Source organism: Siniperca chuatsi, linkage group LG16 (genome assembly GCF_020085105.1).
Source record: "Siniperca chuatsi isolate FFG_IHB_CAS linkage group LG16, ASM2008510v1, whole genome shotgun sequence".
Lineage (NCBI taxonomy): Eukaryota > Metazoa > Chordata > Actinopteri > Centrarchiformes > Sinipercidae > Siniperca > Siniperca chuatsi.
Window position 1 is genome coordinate 16,251,352 of NC_058057.1, and position 27,029 is coordinate 16,278,380.

Genomic DNA, 27,029 nt, shown 5'->3' on the forward strand with positions numbered 1-27,029 from the left:
CCCATTGAGTGCAGCAGTATTGCCCTGGAGCCAAAGGACTGCTGCCACATCCATAACACCTCAATAACCATCCCTTAATAAAATCTGAAATAGGCAGCCCAGAGTATTAGCGCTGGTAAATATGAATATGTGGCAGTGAGAGTGCACATTAGCATTGGATCTGGTAAATATGTATAGGCTGCTTTGACTGTGTTGATTGAAAGAGTGTGACTGCAGCAGGTTGAGGGAAGAAAAGCTCCAGTAGACACAGCTGGAAGGTGAGAGGAGATAGACAGCCAGACAGACAATAGCAGCTCTGCTGACAGCCAAGCTTTCTCTATGCTAATATTCTACACTGTGTGTTTCTGCTTCTCTCTGAAAGGGAAAGACTTGCGTATTTGAAGGTAGGGATTTTTGTTGGGTGAAATTTTAGGGTCTCTTTGGCTTCAGACGTCTAGGTTGCACCTTTCAAGACCTCAATTTTAAAATCCTTTGAAGCAGAGAATGGCTTCTGTCCACCTAGATGCAGAGGCACCATGAAGGTCATGGATGTTGGTTTCTAGGTCGAGGCTTTCGCGGGTGGCTATCTGTCAGCCCCTGATAGATATGTAGACTCTTCTGCCAGCAACACAGCCAAGGTGGATATAGAAAACACAAATCACAGGTCATGCTTTGAATTGAATGTGGTCCTGAGATAGATTTATTTCCAATTTTTTATGTTGCCAAAGCACAATTAACTACAAACGTAGGATGTAAAAATGAAATGAGTGTGTATAAAACTGTAAATAGCAACAATAATAATAATTTTAAATGCAATAGGAGCAGATGTATTATTGGTTTTGCCTTGTCAAAATCTTCAAAATCTAACCCTCTCTTTCCAATTTATGGGTTGGCTGGAGATGATTCTTCAGGAACAGCCAAGGCTAGAGGAAACAATCCGGGAGTGAGCTGATGATTGCCTGTGATTACTGGATATCACATTTGGTTTCATCAAGAATAACAGGTAGTATTCCAATGTTCCTGGATAACACAACTTTCTCATGATTACGCTGAAAACAAATTCTGTGAAAACACAAGAACAAATTGGAGAGTAGGAAAAAAAGCAATTATTATGATGAGTCGTTTTGTGGTGAACCTGACTGAATTCAGTGCTAAATCCACATTGTGTATTGTCTGGGGATGCAATTAAGGACAAAAACTGAACAACTTCTTAGTTGGCTTAGTTCGCAGGCTTTAAAATGAAGGAGCTCTCCCTGCAGATTGGTGGTTCAGGGCATCTAGTGGATTCTTTTTCAGGCATCTTCAATGGAGAGAGAAGGAAAGAGCTTGATCTGTCTTTATGCACTTTTAATTATAATCAGCTGGCTTGGCTGCAACCTCCAGAGACCAGAGGTGAAGCAAGCACGTCAGGACCAGCTGCCACTCCGTTGACAGCACAATATCAACCTAAACATCCCCAAACCCACAGGGAGGAGGAGAGTAGTAGCTCGGGGTTAATGCAAGGATTGCATGTCTAAGTATATCAGCCACAGACACCTGTCAATCATCAGGCAGAATCAGAATCTGAGTCAGTAAAGGCAACAGGTCAGTTGTCTGTTAGCATTCCCACAGGAGCCATAAAAAAAAAACTACTTGAGTTGCAGTTGGAGCTAACTTCTCAACTACTCCTGGGGTCTGGTTCAATAAGAGCTGCGGGTGGTGATGGACGGATCTCCGATCAGACAGTAGTGGTGATTACCTTCAGTGTAACACAGACTGATGGAGTGCTGATTTCTTTTCAAATCAACCTCTACTGCGGCAACTTGGACCACACTGCGTTTTCAGCTCCAGAACAGGACTGGAAGGAGCCCTGCAGCCATGAATATTTGAAACAGAAAAAAAAAATCAGCAGAACAGTGATACAGATGTTTGTCTTTTCTTATTGACTCTGCACAGTACAGAAAGTCTTTGGCATCCTGTTTTATCCCCTCACAACCTGATTATAAACTGGCAGTATACATTAATAGCTGAAAGCCTTTCCCAAGGAACAAAACAGGAGGCACATAAAAGAGATGAAGTTTGTGCAGTGCAAGTGCAGAGACCCACTACAATAAAGACAGTGCTAATTAAAACCACTCCTGGTACAAACCAGCAGTTAAAATTAATTGTATTTATTGTGCCGAGAATTAAAAACTCACATGGCAGGCTAATGAGCTGAAAACATTTAGGCAAACACAGAGAAGCTGCTTTCATAACAGGTAATAAATTAATTTTCTTTAAATGGGTCAGACTCTTCAAACAATATGCGCTTGCACTGAGCTTCTATGTGTTGAACTGTGTTAAAAACAGAAGTCACAGCAAAACAGAAAAATGCCAAAATCCCACAATTCCCACAAACCAAGTAACCTAAGAAACCAAGCTGCTGCTTTGTAGTCTTAAGCTGTTATCATGGAAACCCAGGCTTTACCAAAGAGAGAATTATCAGGCAATATGACTCCTGTTATTGCCTTTGGCAGTACTTTAATAAGACCCAGCTGACCTGTGACCTGAGTTTGCAGCAGCAGAGGTAGTTGTAGGAGAGATTTGGTGGCTCAAAGGGCATCGACATGCCCACAGGAACTGCCACTTAATTCTTAGTCAGCTGCACTGATATGCCATCATGGTGAACCAGAGTCCATGTAATTAGTATGGACGGCCATGCACCGAGCAAGCACAGCAGTATAAGTGGATTATGTATATATGCAATTTTTTGGCCACTGGCAATTTGAGACATGCAACTGTGAGTAGTGATATAATGCGTAAATGTGTGCCATTTTTTTCTTTCACATTTGGGTACTTGTGCTGAAACCTTGGCAAGCATTTTCACACGGACAGTCAAATGCAGTTGTTTATGGTTCAGACTAATTAAAAATACAGTGGTATATGAACAAAAATATTTGCTTTGATGCTCTGACATTTATAATATTCACACCCTCTTCCCCTTTCTATCCCTCTCCTCTCTCACTCACACACACACGCGCACACACACACACACACGCGCACAGAAACCCCTTACACACTTGTTGATGTAAGGTTGGAGATAAAGAGCTGCAAATTAGTTAGTCTGTCTGTGAGAACCCGCTAATACAATGGGAATGCCTCCTCTCCTCTCCTTAGCCGCCTTCAATTACAGATATAAGGATAATATAGAGGGGTTAGGGTCTGGCAAGAGACAGGCTTGAGGATCTCTGACAGGAGATATTCACTAAAGGCAATCACAGCCAGCCACATCACCTCGTGATCTACGACTAACCTCAGAGCACAATGGCACCCAGAGGTATAAGGTTTAACTACCAAACTGGGCAGCTAGCTGAGAGATGGCTGCTGAACTGAACATTCAGGAGATTGTTTCATTGCAGATGACAGATGAATTTCACCAAACATGTAATCAAATCCTGAGAGACAATAAAAGACAAGGCGATTGAGAGAGATGGACCACAGCAAGAAAAAAGACTTGCGAACTGATTTCAGTATGGCAGTCCCTTGCGTGCGTGCGTGCGTGCGTGCGTGGAGGTCTATGCGCTAAAGGGAAGGTTTCCAGCTGATGATAAATGAACCATCATGTGACTTCAGAGAATGTTTTATAACAATCCCCTCAGCAAAGCACTGGTGGAGAAAGCCCAATTAATAAAGATTAGCTCTTTTTTCACAGACCTCGTTTTCCTTCTTAATTAAAACAAGGTGATTGAAAATGAATGAATCATTATGTAGATATGTGAAGCTGTGTTTTTCCCCCTAAAAATTAGATATCTATGAAATAACCAACAGAAACCATCTGATAATGATTGATTTCACTAAATGAAAACAACTAATGTTTCTTTATAAAAAGGATTATATATTATATACCTGTATGTATATATAACTATTTCTTGGCTGACAGACAGACAGATAGAGCAGAACCACCCCAACAGACTCACTATATTATAAATGTTAAAATGATTTTTTTTTTTTTTTTACTCAAACAAAAATGATGAAAAAAAAAACCTGAACTGAATCTGGACTTTGGAAAAGTTTTTTTATAATTGAAATAAAACAGAGAAATGTAAAGTTCATACAGTGTTTCCACTTGAATTTTTGGTGTTTGGAGCTGAGAGAAGACACCACGCATAAAATAGAGGATTTGTAACTAAGCTGCAGGTCCACCCATACCCAGTGTCTGTACCTCAGGAGGACTGAAGACAAAAGAGCAATTAGACACAGCGGCCACAGAGTCTCACTGCAATAAATCTAGTCTCAAATGGATGGGACGATGATGGCTGCGAGCCCAGGTTTGTTAACATGTTATATTAATGAATAGGGCTCTGAGCATTTCACCTATCCACCAGGTCCTCAGGGTCCATGTAACTAATTGTATGATGTACTGGTGGAAACAACACTCCATACAGGACAAGGGAAAATTCTGAGAATGTGCATAATTAAAATTATTTAATAATTAAAATTTAATGAAATCACTACCATCTTAGAATATATGAACCTTACTTTACTGCACAGGTCCATGACACACAAAAAGCAAAATGAAAGACGAGGTAAAGTTAATGGGTTATCGAACAAAAGGTTCGATGGCTGTATTCATCTCTGCAGTGCCACAGAGAAGACAGATGGAAAGAATAAACGGCCATTTTTTATTAGGGGTCATTATGGGTGACAATGATGTCTGTGGATGAGGATTCCTTCATAACCCAAATGATTTCCCAACAAGCACATTACACAATCAGATTCGATGTCTGACTATGAGCTTTGCCTCACCTCATCTGTTATGGTACACTGCTAACATTTTACTTCATATTAAAACAAAAAAAACAACAACAACACAAATGCTCAAGAAAGAAATATGAGGCCATTTCAAAGAGGAAAACAATCACTATGAGATTACGACATCTCTTGAGCATGAAGAGTCCCTCTTCCAATGTCAAGTTCAAAGTTTCCCATATTATCATTGTCAATAGCACAGACTTTGACTTTGCGTTTTATATTTTTCTTTTCTTATACAGGGAATTTGATTTAAAAACTGATGTACAAATAATGTTTATTAAAATACATACAAATATAGGAGCGATGGACGCAATATAATCAACACCTTTCAACATAATTTTTGTGAAGCTTATAATCTTCAGTTTTTCTTGAGAAGGTGTCAGAAAGGTGATGATTCATCACTCCTATTTGGAGTGTGTGGTGTTGTTGTATTGGACTGTATTACACTGGAAGGTGTTCTGATTATTTTGTCCTAATACTGACCCCACATCTGTGGAGAAGACTCTCAGATACACTGCCATTGAGCCATTTCCTGGGTCCACACAACCAATGAAATTCTGTAATGACCAATAGAAGAGACATCATCTGCAAATTACTTCTATGTAGTTGATTTCTAAATATATTGACATAGAGTCCCTAACCAGTATCTCCCCCGCTACTTTTGTAAAAACTGCAAATGAAAGACTTCACTAATGAGATTTATTCTACTGTACTTTAGCTGACCTGAAAGATTTCCTTTCTCAAATAATTCAGAGCAGGACTTCATTGAAATTGTAGATGAGCCCTTTTGGAATACATTACTGGGGAAAAGTTCTGGCACTGTTGAGGAAAGTTTGCTTTAATCTCCAGAGGAAGAAGAAAATATTGAATCTACAGGAAACTGCATGCAAGAAAAGGACGGCTGGATTTGAGATGAAGCTAAATACCATGTATATAAAGCTCACAGTGTGGAGGTAATGTGAGATGTTATGATTGCGTATGAGAGATGTTGGTTAGATGTAAGGAAACTCTTTTCAATAGTGAGTATTCTGATGAGCATATTTATTAGACCCAGTAGGGGGGAAAGTGGTGTTCTATTTTTCAGGGCGCACACCAGAATGATTTAGCATAAGCAAGTATAAAACTGTTTTTGTCTGATGAAGATACCACAACAACATCCTTCAAAGAACTTCTGCTATAATCTCCTACTCATCTCTGCAGAAGCCACCCTATTGCCAACCCCCCTCTGCTCTCAAGATAATGTATGAGTCTGATGACTTAAGTGTTTTATATTCAATTTTCTGCTCAAGTGAGCTCCTTCAAACATGCTGCACAATTAAACAAAGAAAGAGCTCTACTACATTTGATGTACTGCACAGGAACCCTGGGACCTGAAAGTCTCACCTTACAGCCTGCACGCATGAAAGGCTCATGCACTCCCACACACACATACACACACTCTTAGCCTCAAACTGCAGATTTTTATACTGGTCCATCGAGGTCTGGCTTTGGTGTAAAGTCTGACAGACGCTGTTTGATCTCAGTAAGACACTGTTCTCTGTTGGATGTCAGAAGCTTGTTTGGGCAGATCAGAAGCTGCATCTGAGGTACTTTTATTTAATGGAACACACTTTGGGCTTATTGGAAATTGGCCTGTTGGGCAACAGACACTGACAGATCACTGGCATATCACTGAGATATGAAATATAGAATTTTAAGAGACAAGCCCACAGAAAGATACCATAACCAGTAAACTTATTAGTAAAGAACCAGGCCAGAGAAGGGCCTGGTTCTGGGTGAAAAAAGCGGCACAGTGAACATCAGGGTATGGCTGAGGGATGAATGACAGAAGGAGTTGACAGAATAAACAGACTGCCTTTTCTCAAGGTAATCAGTGTCTGTCAGCTGATAATCAGCTGTGGTGGCGTGTAAGCCTCATTGGTCCTGCCTGAACCAATGTTAGTGTTGTTGCTAGTGAGGTGAAGTTTGGTTGCAATTTCAGGACATACTGCTACAGTGAGGCAGTACAAGACTAAGTTCATTTTAATTCTAAAAATATTCTTCCAGGAAAATCCTAGTTATGCTCCTGATTAATGGAATGCTTCTTCATATGCTGTGTTAGCCTGTATCATTGACACATGTATGATCTTGTAGTTTTTTTAGGTCAATTGCCCAACATGACAGTCTCCTAAACAGCTCAGTTTACTCTTTGAAAAATTTGTTATCAACACTAAGAGTCTACAACCATGCTAGTAGTACTGTGAGGCTGTTCTTAGGATAAGCGGTGCTTGAATTTTATGCTAATATCAGCATGCTAACATGCTCACAATGACAATGCAAACATGCTCATATTTAGTAGGTATAATGCTTACCATGTTCACCATTTTAGTTCTGTGTGTTAGCATGCTAACATTTACTAATTAGCAATAAAGTTTTACCAAAGTCATTAGGATTCTTCCCCTTGGGAACATGGATGTCTGTAAAAAATGTCATGGTAGTCCATCCAATAGTTGCTGAGATATTTCAGTCTAGACCAAAGCAGTGGGCTATCCAATACTGCCATCCCTAGAGCAAAGAGAAAACACTGTTTTGTGAGCAGACTATACTATACCATAATGTGAAATTTCCACATCTTGCCATCTGTAATGGTTTATCTGTAAAAGTGCCTGCGTGAGTTAGAGATTGAGCAGCAAGGAGTCAAATGTTTGATCACATTTTCTCTTCGGGGCCCTCAACACCCTCAAACCAATTACAGACTAATGTTCAATGGCATGTGGAAGAGTTAACAGACTGGCAGAATAGCAGAATCTATAAGTAGAACATATCCATCATTATAATAATACTCCTATTTAAATGCATGAACAAATGCTTTGCTGCAGGGAGTGTCACATGCATTTATATAAGGGTCTCGAGTTTGTGTTCTGATTGCTGTGCAGATATTCATTGTGGTTACAGTCAAACAGTAACTATTGTGTCGTCCTTTGTAGAGGCAAAGCTGTTAATATTTCAAGTTATCTTCAAGTTAAAAATGGCTTCGACTGTGAGCACAATTTCTCCTCTCAAAGAAGGACACAATGTTGAAGAGCTCCAAATTAATTTGCTTTAAGTCCATACAGTACACTGAACATCTTAAGCAAAAACAAGGTCACTTGCTGAGGGCAACACATTCCACATGCCAGATAAGAAAACTCATTTTCTTGTCAGGAGTATTAGGAAATGTTTTCACACAAACAATTTCATACTCCTCTGCCTCTCTGCATTGTCGCGTTTCTCCCTTTGCTTTAAAAAAAGTCATGGTCCTATTCCAGATGCTGTAACATTGCCTAGAGCACTGCACATCCCCAACGCCTGTTTCATGTCAAGCTATCTACCTGCTGGGATTGCTTCTTTTGCTCCTACAGCTGTGTTTGTGTGAAATGGCTGGCTGTGTTTTGTAAGGGGCTGTTAAAAACTTCAGGGTTTGTGAGTTGCAGCATGCTGAGTGCAAGCGTTGGTGGCTTGTTATGCACTGATGGGAAGCTGTGATCTTTGGTACAATTACAACCAATGCATGAAATATTTTAATGGTAAATCCAGTGTGGATGTGGGCAGAGCAGAATAAAATGTGAGCCATTAAAAACCAGCACTTTCAAATACTTTTCAGAGCAAAACAGGTGAGTCATTTACTTCATGTTCATGTCATGACTCAGCATAGATCCTGCACAAAGCTTTGTTTCTCTGTCATGGTTCACTTGTTAGCCTACATATATTGTCTTCACAGGGATTTTTCAATGCTGCAGTGTTACATCCATGTAAGTTTGGGGAGTGCTGTGATTGTGTTTACAAACATACACAGGAAACCAGAGCAGGAAATGGAAACCATAGAAGAAACAGAAGACTCACCTGTACTATTTTAATCTATATAGTAGCATTTAAAGTCCTTGTAGCAATTGATGAAATGATTAGCATATTAAAGATAGCTTGTGAAAATTAAACAATGAAACATTCCTCTAAATGGGGGGAAAAACGCTGATTTATATGGATGTCATGGATTTGTAACTGATGTCATTATTTAATAATAACGCCATAAGTTTTATTTCATATTTTGATTCATTCTAGTATATAACATCTTTTGCTTTACAGGACATATCCCCCAAGCATTTCAACAGATTGAAGTTGAGTAAATGTGATAAAAACCATTACTTCAAATGTGGAATGACGAATATAGTGATATATACTTATAGTAGCTATGGGTTTTTACTGAATATTCTCTTTTATTCTAATGTTTTGAAAAGCAAAGAAAGGACAAGAACACATTTTGTAGGAACACAGATTGAAGAGCAGACTATTAGTAGACTGTACAGCAGTCATTCCCACTGTCACATGCCATAAACCATTCCTAGGATAGGGCCAGCTATTTACAGCAAATAACTGGCTTTATGTGGAGGTGGCTAAAATATGCAGAGTCACACAGGAGAAAATCCTTGTCTCGTGAGGGCAGATTTAGAGGAATGTGCTTAATGCTAACTGCAAATACATGTATTGGTATTCCAAGAATATTAAAATTGTCCAGGCAAAGGAAATCTGTTTAAGTTTTATAATGTCTGTATGTTTCATAAAGGTTTAATTAATGCCTTTAGATGACGTTGGCACCTGCTTTAGCACAAATAATTAATAAGTTACTATTTACTTTATTGTCCTTTCATTGTCCAATTCATTCTATGTCTAATGCAATTGTCAGACAAACACAATAATGTAATAATAGAAACAGCAACTGTGTGACTAACATTATGGGTAAATTAAACTAATAACCAACAATGCAATAACAACACACACAACAGACACGCCGCATTACAGAAAAATGGAAAATGGCTCAGCCTAAAATAACAACAATTAAGTGCAACCTCCACACACACCCACCCATACTCTGCTCTATTTCACACTTTGTTTTTTGTGCCCACCATGCTGGTGGGTATGAAAAATTACAGGCACAGTTAGTTTGAAAAGACGGTAAAATTTGCCATCAGTCTGACAAAAATGCAGTATTTACTAAGAAGAAAGTGCTACTAAGTCCTCACTAAGAATTGCCTGTCCTTTCCTTATCATTCAGGACTCAGAGCAACATCATACCATTTTGTTACATATCAACTGTCTTACGCAGTTTGTTTTATTACTTACACACATTGAAAAGCATCAGGCAATAAAACAGAAGGTTAGAGTACTCTCTATGAATGAGCAATAGTAGAGAACCAATATGTCTTGAACATATGTTGATTTGTTCTGGATTTCACTTCTTTTGGTATTATATCTATATATCTTTAATTCTAATATTTTCTCTCTTTGATTTCCTCCGATTATCTCCTGCTATTTTCTTATGTTGTGAATTGCATAGTTTCTTCATGTAGTAAACTGCATAGCCTCTGGGGGCTTATATATGTCTGGTCTTGTAGCAAACAGCCATTTGTCAAAACACACCTGTATCGGACATACTGTAAGTCTCAATTAAGATGAGGTTGCAAGCAGTATCATCTGGAGTGATGTACAGTCCAAACACCTGAGTTTTTGTCCATTTGTCTGGACTGGGCACACTCAGCTTCAGATTAGAGCCCATGTCATATTTTTATACACATAGACTTTAATCACTTCCTCACCTCTATAGATAAATGATAATAAATTAACTGATAATAAATAAAGTATAGACAATGATATGCCCTTCAAAGTCATAATCCCCACTGTATGACCCCAGCTCATAATATCCTGTTGAAGTACAATACATTGCCACTTTACTAATACAAGCCAGTGTTTAAAAAATTCAAAATAAGCAGCATATCAGTTGGTCCCACAGAGGCACATGCTTATAGGCAACAAACCAAACACAAAATTTAGGGTTGGGGTTACGTTAAAACTGACATTGGATAAATAAAAAAGGCAATTTACATGCAAATGATACTACTGGCATTTACTGTAATTGCCATTTGTGCTGCTCATCTGAAATGATACAATGGCAGCACCTTTAAACTGCAGGGAGAAATAGGGAGGAAAAAAAATATTGACAATAGGCTAAAATTTCTTGAGTATTCAATACATTGCACTGTCAAATCTGGTTCCTCAGCCTGACAGTTTAGCAGTTTCTAAATTACTACATTAAACTTGTTTATCTTTAAGATCTGTTCAAGAATCAGTCAGACACATTGAATGAATAGTGTCCCATTATTTGAGCTATTTTGAGTGCACACTTCAACTTGCAGCTGCACTGATTGAAAAGACTGCAAAAGACTTGTGTTAGCATAGCCAAACTCATTTGAATCCAAATCATTCTGATCACAGGCTAGTCCAAAAACACGTTAAAAATAACATACTTATATTCAATGGATGCATCATAATTACAGCAAGATGAAAGGTTTTGATGTGATTTCGGGAAGCAGCAAGAGAGTCTGTTTTCTTTCATCTTTGAGATGTAAAAGCAGGGATACAATAAACATACACACACACACACACACACACACAAGCGGACACAGAGATGCAAGAACAAGAGATCATGAACTCACACTCCCATATGGCCAATAATTTATGAAAAGCTTTACTGTAAAATAAAAATGAATATTTAGCATTTAGCTCCAGTATAGGGAGAGAAGAAGAAGAGCGCTAAACCAGGTTTTGTGTACATTTGGCATTCATTCATTTATTTTTAGAGATTATAGTGTTCCATACTGGCTGTTTTCAATAATCCCTTCCTACAAAGATATCTATAAATAAGTGGAAATACAATGAGCAAAGATGTGTAATACAAAGATGTTTTGAAATTGTGGGTGACTGACAGATCTAACATATACCAAAGTCATCATGAAGTGCTAACGATATTGCAAGATGGATGAAGAAGTCTCTTTTTCAACAGAAAGTAAATATATGTGAGCAAACCATCAAGGTATATTCACTCTGTTATAAGCTCACCTGTGCCGCCACAAAGGCCACACAATACGTCTGTGTGATATTGATTTCTCGATTGATTTAGCAGACACATTGTTCTACTTTCTAATTATTTTATGCGCCTGCTGCTTTTGGTGTGTCTGGTACTGCTGTGAGTGGCTCTCACGTCCTCATTCCCTGTCCCCACTGGGATGGTTAGCTGAGGGTAGGTCTGCTTGAACAACATGGCAGCCGTGGGTTAAGAGTGCTAGAACACCAGTGGGAAAAAAGGCCATTTCTAATGAGCAGCTTGGGGATTCTCGTCTGGTAAAGACAAACTACAACAAAAGAAGAGGGACAAAAATTCTCACCATGAATGCAGAAATCGGACTCAAGGCCTCTGTGGTTGTTTTTGTCCCAATCCTCTTTCCTTTGAATGTAATATTTATGGTGTAACACATTTCATTTACAGGAAACATGCAAGACAACACCATGTTGGTAAACTAAAAGAATTCTTCTGCTCTGAAGGTGTGCAGCAATATACCGCTTTCCTTTATTACCATAACAAAGTTTAGACTCCAAAGGCATAGCTGAACAACTGACAGTTTGAAGGAGCTGCTCCATGTTTCTTAACATCTTTGGATTCCCACTCAGATCCCACAGTGGCTTCTTTTGGAAAGAAGCAGACGCAGAGGCGTACTGTCTTACGAGCTCTATGAATAATCATCTCTTTAGACCTTTGTTGGCTTAGTTTGGCTTTTTGCTCTGTAAGGACTTGTCAGTGACAAAGACATAGTTTTTAATTTCAGAAGTTTCAGAGGCAACAAAGGATGGCTGCCAAATACCTACTCTGTCTCAGTCTCTCTGAAGAGAAAACTAACTAGTTTCTAGAGCTACAGTTCCTGAGTTTATTCAAGAAAGCTAACATACTTTTGACTTGAGATTGTTGTTCTTGTGATAATAGCTAATATCACAATTTGGACAAAATCTTAAAGTAAAGGAAAGTGAAGACACAAAGCAAAAATATGCTTGGTACAATCTCGAGAAGTGATGTAACCTAGATTCAGTTATGGATATGGGACGAGACAGGAGAGAAGCAGAACATGACACAAAGAAGAAAAAGGAATCTCCAGTGGGAAAATGCATCACAGTTATGGAGAGATAAGCTTATTTGTTTCATCAACTGTTGTTCCACATCTTCTGTACACATCAGTTTGAGCCCTCATTCTTTGAAGTGCTGAGGCAGAAGCATCTATTTGTTATTGATAGATGATGACAACTAGATACAATCTTTTCATCTAGTTGTCTGCCGCAGCTCGAGCTGGAATACTATTGAATGTTCAGAAAGGCTCAGGAAACCGAAATTTATACTGACTTGTCAACAGAACTAAAATCTACTAGTTATGACTGATTTAAAGTTCAGAGGTATGTGGAAGAAATTGTTCATGTGATCGCCTTTAGGAGGTCTACAGTATCAGATCATGAGAGAGATACATGTGATCTGAACTTTACTTCCACACAAAAAACTATTCCAGTGCCTGTATAGTTTGCTGAATTATAATTTCAAATCAGGAGAGACTAATCAAAAGAAGGGCATAAAAAATAAATTTCTTAATAAGTTATTTGGTAACTGTATAGTGTGCACAACAGGAAATGTTGGCGAAACCGACCAGTAGCATACCCTGTATAATTTATAAGAATCAATGCTACAACTAGTGATTTATTTTGCTAACAAAGCTAAACTGAGTTAGTGAGAAAGGTCCATATTGTGAAATACTTTCCAAACACAGAGTAAATGCACACACTCACACTGTGTTGACAGCAGAGACAGATACACATGACTTAAGTAAAAACCTGCAGTTCTGGTGATTTTCATGCTTTGGCTTCACTTGAGGAATTACATGCTCTCCCACAGGTTGGGAAAATGTCTTCAACACTCAGGCTTATGAGAACATTTCAAAGAACACCATTATGATAAGATCACTGGTGCAACCAAGTGGAGAACAAGGCTGATCTCTGTTGCCCAAAAGTGAATGTTTTGAGCATCTATGATTTTCCTAGGCTGTCATGTAAAGGTTGTCTTGGCTGAAACAGAAACACAAAAAAGAAAACTCAAAGTGATACAAATTTTCAAGGATGCCAGTTGTGCATACACACTGCACCATTAGAGAAGGTAAGTAGAGTTATAGTGCGAGGTGTGATCTTACTAAAGGGGCATTACCATCCTCATCACAGCATGGCTTATAGTTAATTATTGATTAACTTTGCAGAGATAAGTCAGTCAGGGTGGGAAGATTGACTTCATGCTGGGCTCGCTGGCCACACGCCATCTCAATGAGCCTCTCCAGGTTGATGTGCATGTAATTTGACCATTAAAGCAAATCAACCATGTCTCCCATAGGAAGAGTTCTGTCTGTTTAAATGTCATCTGCCGCACTGCGCTAAAGGATCTTGTTTTGAGCCATTGTTGTTTATTTGAAAGTTGACAGACTCATAGTACAAAAATAACATCTGACAAGGGTGCTCGACTGAATTTGGACGATTCTATCGGCATGGTTCCTTGTCACCAAAAAACAATCTATTAGTCACTGGCATACAATCAGGTGGGGTGATGCCACAGCACAATACAGCACTAGAAGTCTCTTATGACTGTGTTTAAGCAATGTAAATGTTTTTACCCAATAGCTCTGATGCTAAACTTCCATGAAATGTGTGAGCTGGTCTGTCAAAACAAACATAATTTGACATAACTCAGGGAAGTGGTGAGTCACCCCAGGAAACTGGGGCAAACTGCAGCAATATGTGCTCTGTAGGCAACCTTAGAGCTTTAAAGATTGGACTAAGATGGAATTAGAATGTCTAACTACTAAGTACAGGCTCAATATTTAACGAAATAAAAAAACAAGAACCCCACAAGAAGTAATAAAATAAAAGGGAATCTAATCCACATGCAACATAGTGCTTGTGTTCAGCACTGTACCGAGCTGTACTGCAAACCACTGAAATATAGTGAGCTTTCACTCAATAGACCTCCCATAGGGCAGTATACTGCATAGTACATGGTTGTCTCAGCTGTTAACCTCCTCCTCTTCTTCCTCTCTCCCCTCCTTTTCCATGCTCCATTGTGTCTGGGCTGACTGTTGCTCAGACAGGCCTCTGGGTGGGCAGTTCAACAGTCAAGTATCTGAGCGCACATCCTCTGACACCGAAGTCAAATGTGTTTGGAATCTGCCGCCGGCTCTCTGGAGAGTCAGCCAGCCTTCCCCACATCCCACACAATAGACCTCAGACAACTACAGCCAAGCTGAACAAGGGAAAGGATGACAGAGGGTAAAATGAAGGAGAGACACTGGTTCTTACAAAGAGATGGGGAGTGGAATGATGGAGCAAAGCTGAGGACATGAACAAACCTGCTTGGACCATGCAAATCAAATTTGTCAAAAAGAAATCCTTTGTAAAGATGAACTGCGCTATAGTCATCTCTGTTTTCAACCTGGATCTCACACTAATCAATATGACACAGACATACAAAGATACTGAAAATAAAAGCGACAACAGAAACATCACACTGTGACTGCCCAGTCGGTTGAACAACCACAAAAGGCTGGCTGATAACCTGGTACGAGATAAATCACTTGTCAGTCTTTTTTTATTTGACTATTTGAGCCTAGAATAGGCTTAGTCTCTCAAGCCCTTGAAATCTCTGGATTACCCCAATCATTCTAATTTAGACGTAGCCTCAAGCAGAGAACAGGCTAATTTCCTCGTGTGTCGAAATTAATGAAGAAGATAATTTGCTACAGTGGAGGAAAACACACATGCGATCGCACAAGCACCTACACTTACATGACACACACAATCGCACGCTCACAGAAATACTCACACTATCCTTTAAATGAACCCCAAATGGGGCCAGAAAGTGAAGAGAGCTTACTGCAGTTGAAACCAAAACTAGGTTAGTACATCAGCAGTCAAACATGTGGGATTTGACACTGTTGTACAAAAGGTCTTGGATCTCAGCATGCAGAAAGAGACTCAGTAATGATCAGTTCATGAGAATTTCAACGACAGCTTAGCATTTCATTTTACCACTTGAAACCTTTAATGTTCCTGATATTTCTGTCAAATTACCCTTTAAGTAGTTTCAAAGTAAGATGAAACGCACTGTTCTACAACATTACATAATATTTCATTGAAGCTGTCTCACACTTGTGCTGAGGGAAATGGGATAGAGAACAGAAATTCTGAACATCTTGTGGATCATTTTCTACAGATTTCCCTGTACTTCAGCCTGACATATTTGGTACAGTTTCTTTGAAAATCTTGGCATTGTCACTTGAATTTGAAATTAAATTCAGTGGATTGGAACATTATTTCTCTACACAACATGGTGTGATGATGGATCTGTGGTGTTGGAGGTTAACATACGATCAATAAAGAAAAAGTCATAATGCAGTATGGAAATTGTAAATTGTAAATTGTAAATTAATCCTTTACCGTTTGACTGTTTCATCCAAATTTACATTAAGTTAATTATTGTAATAAGTGCTAATGGCAAAATGTAGCAACTGCTAAAACATTTCTGCAGTGATTTAGAGCTGCAGTTCCATAAAGACGAGGGCTTGCGAGAGACAGAATGGTCAAAACTGAAGCAGCAAAAGTTGAGACAACCTGACGTTTAGTCCTCAATTTGGTTCAGACTCTGAAGAGGAAAGTTGCATTATGGGAATTGTAGCATCCCCAGTTTTTAGCCTCTTTCGTTATAACCTCCCTGCCTGGTAAATGCCCATATCTTTAAAACTCCATGCATCCAATTTGTAATTTAGGTTTGCTATTAAACTTTAAGTGTCCGATCCCAAGCTGAGATACACGAGTAATGTCACTTTTCTCAACTTGACAAAGCTCCTCTAGAGCTACAAAATGATAATGAAACAATGAATGAATCCATTTAATGTGAATACTTTTTCATAGAAGTTCTATGAAGTTCCGTAAAAACAGGCAGAAAATGTGATAAAACATGTTAATGTAATAAATTCTTGAATAATAAAATATTCACTATGACACAAACTATTAATTAGTACTGAATTTTATTATAACACATTATTGAAAAATTTGTCACACCTTTAAAAGCACCAGCAAGTTTGGTTGTATTTTCATTCCATTTAAAAGGGTAACTTTCTTACATTGACCAGGTTATTACATTGTGCAGCATTACTACATTATTAGTCACAATACAACTTAAGAGTATTCTCTATGAGCCAAACTAGTGATTACATTCTGTTTCCTCCATATCCACTATTTAATCAAAACAAATCAGGCAGGCAGACGATCTCTTACCAGCCAACTTCAATCTATTATCCTTTAGAAGCCTTAGGGAGGTAAACAAATAGAAACAATAATTGAAAACATCTCTTACCAGTAGACAAGACTTGGACTGATCAAATTTAAACTGTTCATTACAGGAGCTCCCCAGTTTAGACAGCTAAGTTATGGTGGACTGTAGAGAATAGATTCTACAACATGGACCACTGAAGTGTGAAAGAGAAAAACACTGTAAATTACAGCTGGTAGGGAGGCACTTAATAAAATTTGATGGTGGTATAAAAAAGGAGTGTAAATAAGTATCTCCCATGTTAAAGTCATTTCACAACAGGAAATTATAGCCAAGTGACACATATATATATATATACGTAATTCAGCAGGAAAACAGGAGTAGAGGAAAGGCCAAGGGAGTTGTCAGACCATCTCTCCCCCTCTGTGAATCTACATCTGTTGCAGTCTGAGAGACAGCTGTTCCTATGGGGAGAGGCAGCAGGCAGATAGAGCCCCTCTGCTCTCCCTCCACGCCTCTCTACACACTTTCTTCATCTATCCATCAACCATCACACTCACTGGTATCGTTCCTTTATATTAGCTTCATCCTGTTCCCTGTTACTGATACCCACCCTCTCACCACCTGGTTCATCCATCCACAGCCTTTGTTTCCCACCTCATTACTTCCCATTTACAATGTGAATACATTCCAACAAGAACATTTTCTTTCATTAAACTCCAGAAAAGTTGGTAATGTCTATAAGCACTAGATGTAATCTAGCTTTCTGTCAATGGAACACATGGAGACTGAGGAAGAGATATTTATGTTTTGTAAGCCAGCAGCATAATTGTAGGCCAAGTGCACAAAATATTAGTTTACCCTGCACTTTTGAGGAAATGGACTGATCTGATAAACCCAAATGAAGCATATGATTTCCCCTACTATCCTCCTTAGTAGTGAAAAAGAGGAGGTGTAGATTAAGAGCGAAAAGAGATTACTAAACAGAGATTACTGAAGCCTTAGGACAATTGCGTTGTTGAGATTGTTAAAGGGAAATGCAACTCAATATTATATCAGCAAGTTCATCCTAATGTTAGTTCATCCTAATAGCGCCCAATTGTGCATCAACTCTGCTGTTTTTTGCAGAACAACATATTGAATATTAATCAATGTAAATAAATATTGACAAAGCAGACACTGCTGTCTGCAAAAGCCTTGAATATGGGCAATGACACAGACCGGGCAGTGGGATGGAAGGTCAGATGATCTCACTGGTGGTCAATGTGGCTTACATGCATCATTGAGCAAAGCCAAGTCAAACTGCGTTTCGGCATTCAGCCATCTGGAGATGACCACTAGCATATAGTGGTGGACCTCTGCTGCATAAGATGTGAAGTTTCTCATCCTGCAGCAATGCTGCTGCACATCAAATTCAATGCAACGTCTATCTGGATTATTTCTGTCACATTGAAAGCTACATACACCAGCAAATGCACATTCGCCCCCACCTCTCCCTTTTCCTTATCTCTGGCCCCCGCATGGAACATAAGATAGTGACATAAAGACGAGGATTCTCCACAGTCCTCAGTTGATTATGAGGTTAAACTGGTCAGGTTGATATTCAGTCTCTTCCTGTCTGCACAAGGAAATCCTGTTCATAATGCTGTCTTTGTTAACAACCCAGGTCTGCTTCAAGACCAACACTCATCCCAGGCAGAGATGTAACCCTAAAATTAACTCTATATCACCTCCCCACTGCTTGAAGGAAGTGAGAGGAGCAAGGTTAACTACACTGGGTATCTGATGCACATACAGTTACTAGTCTCTCTGGGATGGCCCTGAAGAGTCCAGAAAGAGAGAGAGGGTAGTAGACACCCTGAGAAAATATGTCATTCAGAATCTGAGAGAGATATGCTGTACAAATACTATAATAATATGAGTAGAAAAGGCACTGTGGAACACAGGAAAATGAGAAAAGGAACAGCAACAACAGAGATGAATGACAGAATGCCAGCTGTAAATGGAGCACACTGTTCATGTTTGTTTTAGCTGAGGCTGTGAAAGAGGGAGAGAGTTGAAAGCAGCAGTTACATACCGTCAGCTCCCAAAGACAAACAGACAAGCAAGGATGACATCCAGCACAGGTGAACCAAAGATGTGATTTGCATATATTTGCTGTGGTGTTACACTGAATGCCATACATGCCACATAAATTCCATATACTTTGAGACTGCTAGTTAGGCGAGATGAACGTGAGGCTTTATACATGCGCTGCAAAAGAGGCAGGTAATAAGCTGTATATTTATGAGGTGCAGTGGTGTCAGTGACATCTGTATAACCTATTCATGAGAGCCATGATGGAATCTCAGTTATCCTCCACTGAAATCTTACAGGTGATGGAAGAGGAACGCTGAGGTGAGGGTGGGGAAAATGATAATGAAGACGAAAATAGAGAAAGGAAGCAGCAGAGGAAGGTAACAGAGACAGAGTGGATAAAGAAAGATGAGGAAATAGGGGTAGTGTAGGGAGTCATGAGGGATGTACTAAATAGTGGGAGACAGATAAGGAAAAGAAACAAGCAAAAGGATGAGAGAAATTGAGAGACGTACTGTCGGGAGACAGAAAGAAAGAAGGAAGCAGGAGAGCGGAGGCAAGAGCAAGAGCAATTACTGGGAGAATGAGGAGAGTATTTCAATAAACCTGTACATGTCGATTCTGCCCGGCACATCCGCTACTTGTGCCCTGCACTCTGCATACCAATGATTCAGACGTGCCATAACTGGAATTCACAATCTATACAGACTGCAAGGGCAACAGCATTAGATATTCCTCTAGAGCACAGGGGTGGTAGGGGGAAGGAGGAGAAACAGAGACCAGCTACGTGTGGCCTTGCGTAGAAATGAGGGACAGAGGAGAGAAACAGTGTCTCACGCCAAACCAGTTGTTTCTCTCTTTTGTTTCCTTTTTTATCCACTGACTGAGATGAGGACATATGGCTCAAGTAAAGGGGAAATGGGACAAAAATTAAACTTTTTACACCACACTGATATTTCTACCTAAATATTTTTAGCCCTTTAGTTTGTGATTCATTAATTGCTACTGTACAACTACCTTAAGTGCTTTTATTTATCATCATTGACTATTTTGTCAGCCAGATTGCACTAAAAATACCAGTTGATACCTGACCTGTTCACTGTTGCTTTACCTGTGCTGCCTCAAAGTGGAGGCCAGGGACATGTTCTGGACCCCAGGGGATTTTCCTGTCTCCACGACGATAACAGATGGCAATCTGCTCTGCCTGGGCATGACGGCAAGAAGATACAAGACGGGCCACAAAAACGCCAAGAACACAGGGACCTTCTAGCTGAAGTTTCCCCACAGAGTATGGCTAAAGGCAGCGGACATCTTGAGTTTTATGCCCCTACCATGATTTAAGGGCAGGGAACAGGAGTCCAGAAGATCAACACGCAATCACAACTGACCTTGCTTTCGAGGACATAGTTTGGCAGACACCCAAACACCAAAAACTATTACCCTCCGTGGTACCATCAGCATCTCAGAGGACCTGAGTTCATAGACTTCAAATGTGATCAAGGGTCAAAAACAGAACGAAGAAACAATATTAATAAATATGGAAAACTGCAAAGTACAAAGAAATGCAAGCTTTTATGACGCTACTGTTTTGCTTCTTAAAAAGAATACTCCTCAGACCATCTGTTTTAAAGCAGAACTACATTGATTTAGCATTGCACTTTAGGGATCTCACAACAGACCTATTTTCAAAATAATTGTTCAAATCAAAATAGCAGAGGTCGAGATTTACTGACTTTAGTCCCTAGTGTGGGTCAGGCTCCAGGATCCTACAATTCCCATAATGCAACTCACTGCATCTGTCATTCGACTGGGAGGGTCAAATGAAATGAAATGCCCACATCTTTCAAACTCCATGTCTCAAGTTGGTAACAGGCTTTATCTTAAAAATTGGAAGTCTCAAGCCCAAACTGACATCATCAGGGTTATTTTCTCAGACTTTAGAAAGCTCCCTTTATAGCCACAGAACATAATATACAACTGCAATATGGAAGCATGCAATGTGGAAGTATATAGTGTGTTTAGCCATGTTGTAGAGAACGTTTAAGTGTATGGAACATACTGAAGATACAGATCAATTGAGGAGTACAATACACTAGATAATGCTACAGGAGTGTTTTTAGAAGTTTTTATGAACTTCTCAAAAACCACTTTCAAGCCTACCAGTGTTCAGCATTTGACATTAAAAAGGCAGATTTTCAGTGGAGTATTCCTTTAATGTTAAGTCGACTTTCAGCTGCACTGTCATCAGTATATCTGACCTGGGGACACATTATACTTTAAACTTGGTTTCCCACTCCCTGTTGCATACCAGCTGGCTCCCTCTTGTTGGAGCTCCCTGAATTTTTATCTTGTTTTAAATTATGATAGAATTGTTCTTTGTGGTGATTTTAATATTCATGTTGATGAGTCTTCTAATGCCCTTCCTACTGATTTTTTAATTATCACTAACTCTTCAACAACATGTGTCTGGCAAAACTCATTCCCGTGGCCACACTTTAGACCTAGTCTTTAGTCTGGGTCTGAAAATACCATCTGTGGAAATCAGGGGCATGTTTGTATCAGATCACCTATGCATTGTTTTTAAATGAATTGCAGGCTGTTTGTACTGTCTTATCCTGCTCTGGGTACACGTGTCCTTAATGAGCAAAGTGCCTCTAAATTCTGTACACTGTTCAATTCTCTTGGCAATGTGTTTCCTGATTCCTCCTACACCAATGATTTTAATTGCCTGTGTTCTTCAACCTTAGATCTCATAGCTCCTCTGAAAAATAGATCAAACTCAAAGACTAGAAAATAGCCATGGTTAAATTACAGTATTTGAAGCTGTAAAAAGAAATGAAGAAGAGCAGAATGCAGATGGAAGAAATCAGGTCTCCAGGTCCAGGTGGCTATGAAAGTAATTAAGTAATTATATATTAAGTAATTAAGTATTACTATGAAAGTAATTACTCTTTCATAATAGGATGGTGAAAGATGCAAGAACATGCCATTTTCCTGCACTTATTTGTGCCCACCATCAGAACTGTCTATCAATTAGTTAATCCAGATTGTGAAAAGTTTTTATTGCACTTTCCTGGAAAGGTGGAGTTAATAAGATCTGGTACTACCCTCGTCCTGCATTTTTAGATGTGGATCGCCCGCTATCGGATTCTTTGAGCAAATTTTCTGCTGTTACTCTGCCTGAACTCACAGAAATCATGTCTCTTATGAGAGTATCCTAAAGCCCTTGAAAAAACTTGAAGTTTCAATATGGTTTGCGTCAGTACCACAGCACCGAGACAGCCCTTCTCAAAGTGGGTGGGCATATCTGGCACTGCACTAGACTAGTTTTTAACTTATTTGTCCAATAGAAAGTTCTGCGTCGCCATTAACAACTTCATGTCATCCTTTTCCCATATCAATTATGGTGTGCCTCAAGGTTCAATCCTGGGACCAATACTGTTATCCCTATATACGGTCCCCTTGGGTGATGTCATGTGTAGACATGGGATTTCTTTTCATTGTTATACAGATGACACACAGTTGTACCTCCCTGTCAAGCCCACTGACCCTAGTATGCTGAGTTATCTGCAGGACTGCTTGTCTGACAAAAAACTGGATGTCGATACATTTTCTTTAGCTCAACTTAAAAGAAATCCTTGTTATTGGCCCCCAACATATCACAAAACAAATACTGCTATCTACTGGTAACCTGTCACAACATATCAAGCGTGTTGCAAGAAATCTTGATGTCCTGTTTGATAGCAATTTATGTTTTGAGCAACATATCACTAAGCTTGTCCAATCATGTTTTTATCACCTCAGAAATATTGCAAAAATATGATCTATTTTAAATCTTAGTGATGCAGAAACTGTTGTACATGCTTTTATCTCCTCACACCTGGATTATTGTAACAGCCTGTTCACTTGTCTTAATCAAAAAACTTGCAGACTGTACAGAACTCAGCTGCTAGGCTTTTAACCAGGACCAAGAGATATGATCACATCACACCTGTTTTAGCCTCTTTACACTGGCTCCCTGTTTGTTTTAGGATTGATTTTAAGATCTTATTGATTACTTTTAAGGCTCTTCATAACCTGGCTCCAGATTATATTTTAGACCTTTTAATCCCTTATGAACCTTTACGTAGTTTGAGATCTTCGGGCAGGAGTCTTCTGTCTGTTCCTGAGTCTAGGATGAAAATAAAGGGTGACAGAGCTTTTGCCATCAGGGCCCCGATTCTCTGGAACGACCTGCCTGAAGAAATTAGGTTGTCTGAGTCAGTGTTTTCTTTTAAGTCTCTTCTCAAAATGCATTTTTATGGGAAATCATATCCTGATCTTATCTGAGCTGTCTGGTTATTTTATTGGTTTTTAATTTGTTATTATCTCTTATTTTGTTTTTGTCCTTCATGTATTTCATCATTCACTGTTGTGTTTTATTTCTCTCTCTGTCAAGCACTTTGTTTTCATTAGTGCTCTATAAAGTTTTTTTTATTATTATCATCATCATTATCATCATCATCATCATCATCTTGCACTACTCAGCACCATTTCCCCCCCATGCTTTTTAGCTCCATTGTGTACCCCTGCTTTTCTGTTACCTGGCTTTACCCTGAGGCCTTAACAATACATTAACAGGAATAATGGATTATTGATCATGATGAATCAACTAGTTTTACGTCAGCATCTCTCCTGCTGAGCAAGAAGGTTGGGTTGAAAAAGTCCCCATAATTCCTCAGTGCAGGAAAGGCCCAGAGCATTAGTTTGTGTCTGAATGATGAATGGCTGGTAAAGCAAAAGGACTGGGGACCTCTGTGGTTGGGTTGAGAGCAGTGAGTGCAAGCAAAGGCCACCGTCCTACCTAGGCTGTGATTAAAGTGAACCATATGAGGTTAAGCAGATAGGCGTGCCCCAGTGACAAAGGCCCGCTAAGGAGAATTAGCCAGGTGGAGGTGATTACCAGGTAAGACAGATTTTCAGGCTGCTGACCCTCTAGGAAAAGTTCAGAGGTTTCTGCAAGAAAGAGACAAGGACAGAGTAAGCATCATATGTCCAAGATAAAGCAGGTCAAAAGAGACATGTTTTGTTTTTTACCTGATTAAAAAAAATAGTGTTGCCAAGTAGGACCGACTGACAGATATAATGCACATGGGACCTCAAATAGACTAAACATTGCAAGTCAGTGGGTTTCTTTTAAAGTTAACTAGGTTCCTTGTTTGTATGTTTTAGGTAACACTGGATATATTGTGAATACACATGTACAGTATGCAGGAACAATATGGTAAACCCATCACTATCAGTTTACCAAACTTGTACGATATCATTTTTGGTTTTTAGTGTGATAAAGAGCACTAGTTCAGAGCCAGGGGGGCAGGAAGGGGTTGCAAGATGAAATGGTAAGATTATCAGGGTGAGGGAACAAGAAAAAAAACAACATAATTTTGCTACAAATACATTTATTTATATATAACGTATGGTTTAACCTCTTCAGGCCACTAAAAATAATTCAAAGAAAATAGTCTGAGAAGGAAAAAAATCACTCTTTGAATTGCTCACAAATCATAGACATGCATGTGATGAGGGGTCTCTATGTGAGACACTGGTCTACTATGAATTTATGGATTCATGCCACAATGTGAAACCTTCCAAGGTTGAGAGGTCTCAATTCCCATGACCATTTTGAAAAAACCTGGGTGGTAAGAGTAGAGAGGTAATGGTCTCTCCTCTCTCAACAACTATCATCAATATACACTTACAATGCCCTTCTACCTCAATCCAAACTGTTGTTACACAAGGCAGCTCAAAGGTGTCAATGTGTGCAGCAGAGTGCAGCTCAAAGAAAGGATGTGTACTGAAAACATCTATGAAATATAAACTAAATACATAAAAGCTTACTGTGGTCTGATGAGGAACACACCAGAAAAATTAAACTGTCCTGGTCCATTTTCTTCCTGGTTCAAAAACACAGTGACTGGACAGGAAATTGACAATGTAATAGCATATTTCAGAGCATATTTTGGGCAATTTGTCATTTTCTGACAGCATGCTCTGTCCCTATGAATTGCACTACTTTCGATACAAAAAGCATTGAATTGAACTGACAAGAATGAATTTTGCTTGACCAAGCTGGAAAATGAAAGGCAAGAAAGTAGCATGATATGTTTTCATCTGGGAGTGTAACAACTGAAAAGCAAGTATTTCCCCTTTCATTCAGAAAGGAAAGGAAAATCATGGAACGATTAGGTGAATTATACACAAACTTGAATTCTTCCATAACATGCATGTGTTTCCACCCATTTCCATGTGTGCAGTATGGAAAGGTGTGGCAGGTTTAACAATTGTCAGTGGCTAGGGGAGGGGTGAACAGTTCACCTCTGAACAATGTCATGTCATGAACACTCCCTAAATAAAGATTAAGTTGATTTTGGGTCCCATAAATATTCCCTTATTAATTAAATTTTAGCATTTGTCTGAACATACTTTTAATAGTCTCAGCACACTATCATGCCGACTATAGTATTTGAGATCTGTGCTGATTTTGCAGCTACAGGGAGAGTATCTGATCTTTTCCCTGCTGTTTTCTACTGCTATTAGAAAACAAGTACTCATTTTGTATAGTGGTTTGGCCATTGACAGAATCCTGGCTACAGCTAAGCTGAATCCTCGCACCATGTCTGCTTTAGTCAGCATTGCCTCCAGAGCACGTCTCCCAGTCACGCACCAACAACCCCTGACTGAAACGACTGGTAAATAAATAGGCGCTGCCCGTTGTCTTGTCTCCCCCTGCTAAACATGGAAAAACACAAACCCCTGATTGCACAAGAGGGAGAAAATAGTAGGAGGGCAAATTAAAAGACTTGGCAGTCAGTTTCTGCCAAACCGTTGGTAGAATGTTTTTGCTTGCCTGGACACATTCCTCAGGCATCCCACCCTATTATTATTAGAAGTGTGTGTGTGTGTGTGTGTGTGTGTGTGTGTGTGGTGTACAAAGCATGCCGAGTATGTTGAGGAACAGCGTCTCTTCGACTTGATAACCCACTGTACTTAGGTTGTGTCCTTCAGCTGTCATGCTTGAGTTGGTATATTAGAAAATACATCATTAGACGTGTGGTGATGATAGAGAGGAGCAATTATTTTCACAAAATTGTAAAATAATTAGAACTTGGTGCTCCAAACTCTTGCCTCTGGCCCAGTTTTCTAGAGGAACAAAGATGAACTGAACCAAATCTCTCAGATGATGGACATACATTATTGAAGGTTACTTGCAGGGTTTCACAGCCATCAGCTTGGCTCTGTCCGAAGGTTAAAAAAACAACAAAAAAACAAAAATCAGCCTACCAACACCACTAAAGTTCACTAATGAACACATTATATTTTGTATGTTCAATCTGTACAAAAGTGTAAAAATTACAGTTAATTAAATTTTTGCTGAAATAAAAAAAAGATAAAAAGCCCTAAATTTCTTCTACAAGAGAGTACGACAGAGAGTATATGCTCCGCTGAGGCAGGACCCATGTTTACCACATTAAACCATGTCTATGCAGAATAGGCTACAGTCAGAAATCAATTTCACCCCCCTGGAATCTGCATTCCTCTAATTCTAGCTAATATTGACTGGGCTCCAGGTATTTGAATCTTTTTTAATAGAAGCAGTGTGACCTTGGATTCAAATGAAGCACATTATTCAGTAGAGAAAATTAGAAATGAGAATGTGCGTGCAAGAGCGTGAAAACACAGGCAGACAAACACACACTCATACACCATGTAAAAACACCTCCCACCTCCTGCCCTGCATCCCCAGCACAGACAGAGACCACACATCTCGCTGTGCCATCACTCGTCTGCCTCCGCTGTGTATTTACCACTCAGAGACAAATGGTCTCCTGGCACTGTAGCACTTTAATGAGCCTTGGGGGGTCTGCAGGAAGCACATTTATCAGCAGTTTTATTTCAATTCACCGCCACCTCCCAATGTACACACATTCACACACACAAAGAGACAGAGGGGCATAATAGTAACACTTTG

General features: G+C 39.3%; 1 protein-coding gene across 2 annotated transcripts in view; it reads right to left on the reverse strand.

Annotated features, from left to right (window-relative positions):
* Positions 1–27,029, reverse strand: part of sash1a (SAM and SH3 domain containing 1a) — a 233,329-nt gene that overhangs the window by 166,427 nt on the left and 39,873 nt on the right. Inside the window, exon 2 of one of the 2 annotated variants that reach the window (XM_044168077.1) lies at positions 23,964–24,016. The exons of the other annotated variant lie outside the window; for it this stretch is intronic. The gene's annotated coding sequence lies outside the window, so the exon portion shown is untranslated. The remainder of the gene's footprint in view (positions 1–23,963; positions 24,017–27,029) is intronic. 2 annotated transcript variants of the gene reach the window in all.